This window comes from Rhipicephalus sanguineus, chromosome 4 (assembly GCF_013339695.2).
Source record: "Rhipicephalus sanguineus isolate Rsan-2018 chromosome 4, BIME_Rsan_1.4, whole genome shotgun sequence".
Taxonomy (NCBI): Eukaryota; Metazoa; Arthropoda; class Arachnida; order Ixodida; family Ixodidae; genus Rhipicephalus; species Rhipicephalus sanguineus.
Genome location: NC_051179.1, coordinates 92,212,167 through 92,224,585, shown reverse-complemented (window position 1 = coordinate 92,224,585; position 12,419 = coordinate 92,212,167). Strand labels below are relative to the sequence as shown.

The window sequence follows — 12,419 nt, the reverse complement described above, 5'->3', positions numbered from 1 at the left end:
TGTGCCTGCTGCTGCCTGTTTTCCTCGAGTCCTCATTCAGCGTGGTCCGTGCTGGTGGTGTTGCCTGTTGGTGCTCTGTGAACTTTATTGGCGCGCTGTCATCATGGCTTGTGCAAAGAGGCAGAATTTGCCGTTCGCCGCAAAACTCGAAATCATAAATCGGGTCGAGCACGGTGAAAAGAAGTCCGACGTCGCCGCCGCGTACAAAATTCCAAGGAGCACCTTGAGTACTATCCTGAAGAACAAGGCAGACATCAGGGCCAAGTCGGACAAAAGGCCAGGTGCCCGTGGTGCCCGACGTGTGTGCACTGCTGTGTACGAAGATGGTGAAGCGGCCGTTTACAAATGGTTTGTGGACGTTCGGTCGCGAAACATCCCGGTGTGCGGCCCTATGATCGAGCAGAAAGCCAAGGACCTTGCTTTCCTGCTTGGCAGGAACGATTTCCAAGGCGGTTCAGGCTGGCTCCAACGGTTCAAAGAACGGCACGACATCGTTGGCAAAGCTGTTACAAGTGAAAGCAGAGCGGCGGACCTGGACAGCGTAGACAAATGGCTCGAGGAAAACTGGCGAGATATCGCAGCAAGATATCAAGCCCAAGATATCTTTTAATGCGGATGAAACCGCTCCAATTTGGCAAATGTTGCCAAACAAGACACTTGCGTGTCGTGGCGACAAGACTTGCGGCGGCAAGGCAAACAAAGCTCGTGTGTCCGTGCTGTTGGCAGCTAATTTAGACGGATCGAAAAAGCTTCGACCTCTGGGTATCGGGAAAAGCACGGCAGCGCGGTGTTTACGAAATGCGCTGTCACTTCCAGTTACCTACCAAGCAAACTCAAAAGCGTGGATGACCGGGGAGCTTTTCGGCAGGTGGCTATCGTCGTGGAATGATGATTTGGTAGGCGAAAATCGCAAGGTGTGCCTGCTCGTGGACAATTGTTCATCGCACCACTGCAGTATGACCTTCAGCAACATTGAGCTGTGTTTTTTGCCCCCAAACACTACGTCTGTACTGCAACCACTGGATCAAGGCGTTATAAGCGCACTGAAAGCCGGCTATCGGAAGCGCCTGGTGGAGAGGCTGCTGCAGAACCTTCGTGTCGGCAGGGAGCTTAAGATCGACTTGCTCGGAGCTCTTTCTATGTTGAGTAGATCGTGGGCAGATGTCACGAAGGAGACGATCCAGAACTGCTTTAGGCATGCCGGCTTCCGCATGCCTGGTGATGACACCCCAAATTCCGATGACAGCACTGAAGACACCGCAGGTGTTTCCGCCGAAGTTTGGAGCGAGCTGGCAGAGTTCCCGGGAGCTATCGGCGGGTCGACATTCGACGAGTTCGTCAGTGCGGACGATGTCGCCATCATGGGTGAGTTACAAGATGAGGACTACGTTGCAGACGTCGTGCCAACCACGAGCCAAAGCGACAGCAACACTGAAATTGACGATGGCCCATTGCCTACATCCTCCGAAGTGATTAGTGCACTTGCGTTGGTCCGGCGCTATTGCGTGAATGTGGAAGGTTGCGGCCTCAGCTGCTCCGACTCGTTGGACAACGTGGAGGCGTGCGTGCTGTCGCAGGCAGCGAAGTCGTTGACACAGAAGAAAATTCAGGACTATTTTGTTCCAAAGTAGGGCACGCAAGTAAGCCACCATATTAATAAAGTACTTTTCTTATTGTTATGTGCCTTTGTGTCAAAATCCTATAGCGGGCCTATATCGAATTATGCCATATATCGAACTAATAAACGTTTTTTGGCGAGTTCGATATATGGCATAATTCGATATAGGCCCGCTATAGGATTTTGACACAAAGGCACATAACAATAAGAAAAGTACTTTATTAATATGGTGGCTTACTTGCGTGCCCTACTTTGGAACAAAATAGTCCTGGATTTTCTGCTGTGTCAACGACTTCGCTGCCTGCGACAGCACCCACGCCTCCATGTTGTCCGAGTCGGAGCAGCTGAGGCCGCAACCTTCCACACTCACGCAATAGCGCTGGACCAACGCAAGTGCACTAATCACTTCGGAGGATGTAGGCAATGGGCCATCGTCAAATTCCTTATTGCTGTCGCTTTGGCTCGTGGTCGGCACGATGTCTGCAACGTAGTCCTCATCTTGTAGCTCACCCATGATGGCGACATCATCGTCCGCACTGACGAACTCGTCGAATGTCGATCCGTCGATAGCTCCCGGGAACTCTGCCAGCTCGCGAGTTTCGCGGCGAACGGCAAATTCTGCCTCTTTGCACAAGCCAGGACGACAGCGCGCCAATAAAGTTCACAGAGCACCAACAGGCAACACCACCAGCACGGACCACGCTGAATGAGGACTCGAGGAAAACAGGCAGCAGCAGGCAGACAAGCATAAAGAAAGAAAAAATGGCGCTCACTTCTACCGCCTCCGCGCCTCGGAGAAAGCACGATGGCCTCTGATTGGCTGTAAGCGCTGCGAGCGGGCCAGGATCATTTCTTGCAGTAGGGTGTTTGCCCGTGCACAGCCGGGTCTAAACCACTTTTTCTAGGGTGGCGCCGGCAGTTTTCCCCGCCACCGCGAGGGAAAGCCAACTTGCTGGGGCACTTTTGAGGCACATGGAGTTTGATATATCGGTTGTCGTTGCTATTTTCATTCGATGTAACAGTAACTTTTGCTATATATTCTCAATGTAAATTTACAGTGCTTAGAAATTGTTCGATATACGGGATAATTTGATATAAACGGGTTCGATATAGTCGGGCTCGACTGTATCACAATAATCTTGAATAAGAACTGTATGCACAAAATTAAGAATGCATGTTCTAAACCCATTTGAACAAAAGTTACGGTACGTCGAACATTCGAGAGTGAGTCTATGTCAAGCTGGGATTTCAGTGGAAATGGAAATCACGCTGCCAAATGACATGTACTGACAAAAACAAAAGAACACATTCTAGTTAGCCCCTAACTCAGTGGTTCTCAGCCGTGGATGTCTTGGGACCCCTTCTGGGCCAGAGGAAGTGATGAGGGACCCCTTGCAGTGAGAGAAAAGAGGGGGAGGGTCATAAATTAACACAACAATAAAAGGCAATAGGTGCCTTTTATTTCGCCCTGGCAAAGAATGGTCAAACTGAAGTGCTATGCCAATTCAATCTCAACAGCTTGTCAATGAGTTGTGCGGTCTTGAGCCACATTAAAGCTGTTTCCAGCTATGTTTGCTCTTCAAATATGCAAGCCTAGAAAAAGTATGCTCGTGTGCAGGTGTCGTAGAAAACTGCAATAAAGGTTTACAACCATCTCGTGAAGAAGGAAAAACATGTCAGCTCCGCCGCAATGCAAAGGTGATATGCGGTGAAGCATAGAAAAAACAATCAGAAGTGGCCACTGCAATTGGACATAGTGTGCCTCAAAAAAACATGTTCTTTTTTTATTTTTCAAGGATAGGTTTCTCACAAGCCCCCAGAAATGGCTTCGTGGACCCCCCAGGTGTCCACAGATCCCCGTTTGCGAACCATTGCCCTAACTTGTTCGTCTTTCAATTATCGATGACTGTCCCATAATAAAACACCGCATCAACAGCAGCAGAAGAGGTCAGTGCACAAGCTCACCCGACTTCTCCGGGGGGCTGTCCTCCACCAGTGGGGCTGCTGCCTGGCTCTCGCATGACGAAGGCCCCGGCTCCGAGGCTGACCGGCTGTGCCCGCTCTTGGACAGCAATGACAGCAGAAGCAGGTGCCGACAACCCTCTCGAGATCGCCGCTTGCCTGAACACACACACACACACACATGATCATGGAACGATCTTGGTCTGTCATGTGTTGCTAGTAGGGGTCTGCAAATATTCGAAATTTCGAATATTTTTCGAATAGTGCTTGCTATTCGATTCGATTCGCACTGGAATTTTACTATTCGAACTTCCCAAAAACAAATACAGTCACCGTCCAACTGAAAATGACCCCTTCAGATTTTTAATATGCTTCACCTCATTGCACTCTCGTAGTGCGGCAAAGCTGTGTCTCAAGCTCTGCTACGGTCGAACTTTGCCAAGAGACAGTCAACGTTCGATTGGAAGTGGTCCCTAGATTTTCAATATGCTTCACCTCATCACACCCCGGTATTGCGGCAAAGCTGCCTTTCAAGCGCTGCTACGGTCGCAAATGTATTAACTCAAGAAAACGCTGGTTCCAACATGGAGATGAAAGATGTGGCGGAGGTTGGGGCTCAATTAATGCTGTTTCGAACCTGAAATTTGGGCAGGAAGTCCGAAAAATTAGAAGCCGCAGCTTTTCAGCATCCAATGTTCTTATATATCAACGTCTACAAGGCAGATTTGGAACTCCGGACTTGAAGGGAGCACACCCTTGTCTGCCACATCAGTTGGGCACAGAAGTTGAAAGAGGAGGAGAGGCTGAGGAAATGGCATCTTCGCCTATCACATGTAAAGTGTTGTCGGCAACACTTTGGTTGCACCAAATCATGTACATAAATATAATCCGGCCTCTACATTGCCTCATTCATTCTTGATAAGACAACTACGAAACACCACCCCGCCAGTGCTTCATCAACCTAGCGAAAAGAAACACTTTCATGTTGCTATCTCATAACAATATGCTTAGAACCCTCTCTAACTTTTTTTTTCTGCAATTTCGCTTCGAAGTATTAGAAAAATATTCTAGAAATATTCGAGAAATATTCGAAAAATATTCGATTCGATTCGATTCGCACTCGCACTTCAATATTCGAATTCGCTTCGCATCCAAAATTTTGCTATTCGCACAGCTCTAGTTGCTAGTTTGTCTTTGCAGTCTGAAGCGTTCTAAAACTTGAACTTGTGTGGCCAGCATGCACGTGACTGACCTCGACAGTGAAACCTATAGTGAGTGAACTCAATGGTTGAAGCCTTGATGGCCACTATACAATGCCGGATGAGTCGCAAACAGTTTTTTCCTTGCCAAAGGCACCCATTTACTGCGTGCTCTCGCAGTGCTTCCCATGGTTCCAATGTACGCTGGCTTTGCTGAGATGCCTACTCAACTAAACATCAAGCCCTTCGTACCCCCCATTTCTTTTTTATTTCTTTGATTATTCTTAGCAGCAACCACTCACCCTAGAGGCTCCCTTACGGTTCCAGCTCGAACGGCACTGGTGCAGCGGCGTTGCAGCGGCTGCCACACCCCGGCGGTCTTGCAGCTCGAGCAGGCGCAAGAGCACAGACTCGTCGTCTTCCTCACGGGATGCAGCAGCCGACGAGCAGCCCTCCCGGCTAGGGTCGGCCATGGATCCCGGCTGCGGATCCACTGCTGCCCGTGGCACCAAGATTCCACCAGTGACAGCAGCTGCCACTGGCACCACTGCTTCCGCCACTGGCACTGTGTCGGGAGCCATGCTGATGTTCTACATCTCGATCGCCGGACCTGGGAGGAGCGACGGCTTGGGTTAACCGATGGCAACGGATTGGATACCAAGGCATGGCAAACGCCGCCAGGGGCAGCAGAGGGTTAGGTGAGGTAGTGAGATCAAGATGCAAGCATAAAATGGTGTCGGCTCATGCGAGACAGGGTAAATTTTATCTTTGAGACGAACCATCGTCCTTCAGTGGACATAAAATAGGACGATGATGATAATCATTTTCGTGTCTCTACATTAATTTGAAATTCAGTTAATTCAGCTATTTTTTTTCTCCAGCCCGGTTAAATGAACAGGGTCTGCAATGTTCACCTGTACATTTAACCAGCATGCATGTTTAACACAGTCAGTAATCTTGGAATGATTCTGGTCACAAAGGTGTTTTCTCGCAGAAGCTGCTGACATGGCTTGGCTGTAGTTACTCGTCAGAACTGACAGGGCAGCAGAGCGATAAACCACTATCTGTCATACATCTCGTGCATACGTGTGCACTGTTACTGCAATGCAATAACGTAGTCTTGCCCACACAAAACTGCCCCTTCCTCACAGAAATGTTTCCAGATTAGTGGGTTGGTTTGAGGGGTTCAGCGTCGCGAAGTGACTCGGGCTTTGAGAGACACTGTAAGGGAGGACTTCGGATAATTAGACTACTTGTAGTTCTTAACGTGCACTGACGTTGCACAGTACACTGGTCTCTAGCATTTCGCCTTCACTGAAATGCGAGCGACAAGTGCGGGTGGGATCAAATCTGCATCTTTCGAGTCAGCAGCTAAGCACCGTTAACCACTGGGCCACCATGGCAGCTACGTCATTCTTTCAAGCTTGCCAACTGTCTTTGTTTTGTATCTTAGAAACATAATTTACACATACTTTTCAGGTTAGCATTCCCTTAACCATTCTCTCTCTTTCTATCTTGGATGATCCTTAGAGGCATGCTGGCAGGCATCACATCAGAGTAAGTCAATGCAGCAGCCACTCACATGGTCTCCTCGTCAATGTCGTTTTCATCCAAGGTGGACCGACGCCTGATCCTCCCTGAAGCCTAGTGACCCTGCCATCCACCTCACCTTCACTGGCACACTGCGAGAAGGGGCAAATATTGTCAGTGAAAAAACCTTTTCTAATCTCATGATGTACCAGTTCCGAGCAATTAATTGAGGCAGGATACCTACACAATGAGAGTCTGGTTTATTGAACCTGTGATGGTCTTCCAATATACAGTTACTGATGGATTTCTGAGACCTGCTTGAATATGCAGACTCACTTGAAGCATCACCGACAATGACCAATGTATAGCGGTGCACGGACTTGTACATGTTACAGAAAAGAAAGTAACAACCATTTACAACTGCTAGTGCCATTACTTCAGTCAGTAAAGTAGCCAATTACTGTTACTAATCGCTACCCCATGAAATCAACCGAGGGATTACTGCAATGTTTATTTACATCTACGTTACTTTCCCCTCAATTTTTATTACCACTGTAAAAATACAGCAACTAGAATGAGCAGAGCAGCCTCTTTTATTCTATCCTCTGCAGGCCTTCCCGCCTCGTTATAGTCACTTGTTATCACTACGCACATTGTTGCCATCACTTCAGAATCTTGGTTGGTCAAACGATCGATAACAAAACTGCTGTGAGACATGTTCGACTACAGACAATTACATGTAATTTGTTACATAAAAGTTTGGACACAACTTATATATCAGATGCTGCATAGGTTATCGAGCTTTTCACAGACTGCTGCCCTTGCCTAATGTCACAAAAACGTGGAAGTTCTGAACGACGTTACTGCAATTCAGGCTGTCATACCGTAAGTTGAACTGTTGAGGTGACTGGTCCTTTATCTTTCCACGTGTTATATGGCTGCTGCAAGCACAGTTCTGCCATCTCGGTGCAAAAAAAGCAACTTTGGTCATCGCCTCCCAACAAATCCTTGTTGAATAGGCCTAGCAAGCAGCACTGGCACACCCCCGCAAGAACTTCGTCCCTTACATGTTGGTGTCCACAACCTCCATCGGAGGCTGGGTGTGAGATCACGTGCAAGGGCTTGAATAACAACTGCACATGTGAAAAACAGTTTCACGCCACATAAAATCAGCCTGCGACTACTGCACCGCATGTAAGGCCTATAATAAAGCTCGAATTAGATTACCAAGCACGTAAAATGCGTTTTGTAAAGGTGATGGGAATCTCAAACAGCATGAACATGGTGGGAAAGCTTAGGGAGGGCGCCGTTAACGTGAGCTTGTCAGCCAATCAGATGAGCTTGCCTAACTACAAGGGCAGTAGAACCTAGTCAGCCGCTAGCTATTACGCGATTCTCTATAGCAGGTGTGTAGCCATTAGCCTGCCTCGCAAGCCTGTTTTCCAGAAGGCTGTCCAAGGCTAAGACATTTCAGCCTTTTTGAAAAAGATAATAGTTTTAATTAAGCAGTTCGCCAGCAGTTCCATAACGGCTGTTTCTCTTTCCTTTCTTTACCTTTTTATTTTCCAGTCATTTCAGTACCCTGCCCTCCCCATACGAGAAAATGTTGACAGCAAGGATGAGCCCCACAAGCTCAGCAATACAAAGCTGCATCCATTCAGGGACACAGATTGACTAAATGCAAGCAAGAGTAGCCACAGAGATGTCTAATAAGCAAAAGTAATTGCTGAGGTACACTAGTGGCAAAAGCATACATGCGAGGTAACAGTGTCAATGCTAATACAAGGCCCACCTCGCTGCTCTCGGTGCCCGAAGAGTCGGCATCGCACGAGTCTCCGAGGCCTCGCGATGCCCACCGCTGCCTGCTAGACACCGATTTGGAACGGCAAGAGACGTCTGCAAAGCAATAAGAAAACAATCACGTCTCAACACTTTAGCAGTGAGCCATTAACGATCGCATCACAGTTATGATCCAGCTGTTACCTTTTATATCATTTGTCACACACTCTGTTGAGCGTGTAAGAGAATGCCAGCTAGACGAGACTTCTTCAGTACTGGAAATTCACGCGCATATGGGATTGGGTGAGATGGCAAAATTAGGAAATTTTCCAGGACAAGGTGGCATCAGCTGGCACATCATGGGGTGGTTAGACTTTGCTGGAAGCAGAATTCTTCAATCATACGAGTTGTGAAACTCTGTTCTGAGACCTACACAACCCTATAGACAAATTTAGACAGTAAACTGACATGCCATCCGAGAGCAACAGCAGAAAACACACCACATCACTGCAGTCTTTGCTGTCATTGCACAAGTTACTGCGGCAATTATGAGAACAAGTTCTTTACAGAGAGGTCGGAGAGTTTTATGGCCACAGTGCCACAGTATCATCTGCAACGTGCAAGCCACAAACTAAACACACTGCTCGCTTGCGACCCTTCGCAACGCAGAGCACACAAAAATGCCATCCATTAGCTCGTTTTAACACCTACAGATGGCGCCACAACCAGCAGGCCACCACAATTTTGGCCAAAGGCATGTCCGGATTTGGATACATGGAGCCTATGGGGAGTTATGCAACTTGCATGGTTGAAAAAGTCTGGCTGGAACAGGCATTTATCTTGGTGTAGACATACAACAGGCTGACAGTATACGACGATGACTACATGCATCAATCTATTTCTCAATGCAAAAAAGTGCAGTGCCTTTATGAACAAGTAGTGACATTAACTTTACGCATGTTGCGTTTTCTGCATCCACGTGTGGTTATTGACCCCCTAGTAACGATTCCTTACTGATAACGCAACGAAAGGACAAATGAATATCTGTAATGTTGATCAGTATGACTAGTATCGAGTGCGATTCAAAATGGGTGCCAAGCCCACCAATTTGCAGCGCTGCCACACGGTCACTTCACATGGTCATGTCCCAAAAGGGCCCCATCTGATCACGTGGCCACACAAAACAGTGAAACGAGTTTCAGCTGACTGCTAGGCCGACTGAGAGCAGTCTGCTAGGCGTGCGTGCACATGTAGTGCTGTCTTCGTCACCACCATCGTCATCAGTGTCTACAAGTGATGAAGAAAACACTGAAGAATTGGGAATTGCTGCGATTTGCGATGTCGCGAATCATTTTCACTTCAATCGTCTGCAAAGCAGCGATTCTGAAATCGACGCTGGTCCGAGCAGCAACGAGGAGGCACCTCGAGACGCACGCTCGGGCCATGCTGGCTGGTGAGAACACAAAACAGAAAAAAATGTTGCGGACAGGACAGGTGCTCTTATTCTGTCCACAAAAATAAGCAGTCCGGTGGTTAGCAAACACAAACAATTTATTCAACACAAATGGTCGGTCGTCTTAAAGGTGAAATACGCCCACACTACTTGGAATTCCATTCGCGTCTGCCGATTCTTCCATTACACTGGGCTCACTCACCCATTCACCCCTCCCCCCATCCCTCCCCCCCCCTCCCCGCCACCCCACACACACACACACGCTACCGACGCTCCGTGCGTCTCATCCCCAGCCAGGTGTCCGTGCTGGCGCGTCTCACCTGTGTCACCATCAAACTCCGAAGAACAGCACAGTCTTTGGATGTTCAAGGCCAACGTTCAATGAATCGCAGAGACGCGTGCAGAGACGTGAATTGCATGCGCAGTTCTTGCTGGAAGCTTTTATAACCAACCTTTGGAGCTCTCCATGACAAATACATCCCTTCTTGTGGTATTTGAAACGCCACTGGTGTAAGTCGCGCACAACTGTTTCACAACATGCTGGCACGTAATGCTGTTGAAATCGTCCCTCCGCATTATCACATGCTGACGAGCACACGACAAATCATTCGAGGCAGTGCGGCAAATACACAGTATCCGAGTACAATGAACCCAGACAACCCAAGTGACAGTGCTGCCAGGCATCGCCGCCAGTCGGCACCAGGATGACAACACAGATTGTTGACGTTATTGTTACTAGTGCATCGTCATTCAATGCCTGGGGCGTGGCCTAGGGGGCCCGCTGAACGCGTCATAGTGCTGTTGATGTTGCAGAGAACATCCCATTGAGCCTTTGTACACTTTTTGCCCTCGAAATAAAATAACTAGGGGTGTGCGAATATTCGAAATTTCGAATATTTTTCTAATAGTGTTTGCTATTCGATTCGATTCGCACTGGAATTTTACTATTCGAACTATTCGAACTGCCCAAAGACAAATACAGTCAACGTCCGATTGAAAGTGACCCCTTCAGATTTTTAATATGCTTCACCTCATTACACTCTCGTATTGTGGCAAAGCTGCCTTTCAAGCTCCGTTACTGTCGAACATAGCCAAGACACAGTCAATGTCCGATTAGAAATGGTCCCTAGATTTTTACAACGCCTCCTATACTTTGAGATGCCTGGCACGTCGGCCGCTATCCTATTGTTCGCCCGCGGCCACCGTGTTTTACCGGATTGCCGCGAGGCGGCGCCAGCTTCTGACACTACGCTCCGCCGGCTCCGCCACAGAAAGTCCTGCGCCAGTCGCTCTGTGGAGCTTCGGAGCCCTCAATTTGTGAATTTTTTTTTGCTTCAAGGTGTGTAGGCTTAGCAGAGTGAAATATGTCAAAAACGAAAATAAAAGTCAATAAAGTGGAACTACAATACCACAATGTTTATTCATTGCAGCAAAGGCAGGCTAAGCATTCTCTGCTCAAGAGCTGCGGCGTGCTGCAGGTAACGCAATTCAGAAAGAGGAGAGGCTGAGGAAATGGCATCTTTGCCTATCACGTGTAAAGTGTTGTAAATCCCATATGAGCCTGTTTGTTTTTATTTATTTCATTTTTCTTATTTCGCACGATAGTAGTTACGGACACCGGCGGCGGCAGCGGACAACCATCCAGCTGTTGTGATTTGATAAAAGCTTTCGCTGTAAAATCAGGCTTCACCACATTTCAAAAGAAATCAACCGGAAGAAATTCGGCAGATCCCACGCGTTGTGGGAATCTGTTTCATGCGAAGCAGTCAGCGAGTACTGCTATGCTGTATTTTATGACTTTGACCCAACGTTACGAGGTGGATCAACGTGTTTTTGTAAGTGTAGTAGCTGTGTGCACATCGTGGACTTACCAGGCACATCAACACTGGCGTTTAAACGGTAACTTTGAGGTGCAACGTAACGTCAGCCCTCACGTTAGAACACACACGTCAGTATTATCGAAACTAAGTGCACATTATGGTGCAACCATGTGGATATCATACGTAACTTTCGTTAATGTATTCCTCTGGGTCGAGCAATGCTTCAATATAGCGTGCTGAAACATAGGAATATAAATGTAATGTTTATTACACTGCTATAAAGCGGAGCCAACACTGGAACCGCAGACGTTAATCTGACGCTGTGTCGTAGGAGTACATACGTACTGTGCATTGCTTTCTTGCAAAATTAGATAGCCAGCACCACAACCACACTTGACGTTGCACAGACATTACGCCTGCATAGGCTGTTTTTACAAACCAGTCTGTATACCCGACGTACCTTTGTGGTAGAATACTTGATTGCCACGCAGAATGCTTGGGTTAGATTCCTGCTGTGATCTTAATATTTATTCTTTCCATTCGTCGGGTCAACGCTGCCGATGTCGGTTTTTCTTAACGCTCTCGCATTTAAAGTACCAATGTCTGTTCTCGCGGTTCCTGGGTAGATATAAACTGTCAATCACATGTGGCGCATACCCGTACACCACGGCCAGTGGTAAACGGCTATGTGCCACACGTGTCTGGAGGAAAGGGTTTGACGACCTACGCGACAGAATTTTCCCGTTATTCATGTCATGATATGACAGCCATATCCGTCCAATCCTCTTACCCTCCCATGCCGATTTTGATCTGCACCAAGTAAAGGAGGCGATCATGAGAGCACATCGGCGTAGGTGGCTAGGCAGATAGATTCGTAGATGAAAACGCTGAATGTGCCAAAGGTTCGCTAAGAAATGCCTCGCATTTAAACTCCCAGAGCGGAGTAAGAACACGGCTGACAATTAAGGACTGTTATTTTGAAAAAATTATAGACGAGTGTAAACAAGAGCTGCAGCAAGCTAGTCAATAATCTGCTTTCGTATCTCTTCTTTTGCTGT

At 47.6% G+C, this 12,419-nt stretch overlaps 1 long non-coding RNA gene across 1 annotated transcript; it reads right to left on the bottom strand.

Moving 5' to 3' along the window:
- Nucleotides 1-5,086: 5,086 nt before the first annotated feature.
- On the bottom strand, nt 5,087-8,207 carry LOC119390422 (uncharacterized). The gene is made up of 3 exons (XR_005183315.2): nt 8,102-8,207; nt 6,362-6,461; nt 5,087-5,389 (listed from the first exon to the last, which is right to left on the bottom strand). It is a non-coding gene; the product is annotated as an uncharacterized LOC119390422 (long non-coding RNA).
- Between the last annotated feature and the right edge of the window lie 4,212 nt (nt 8,208-12,419).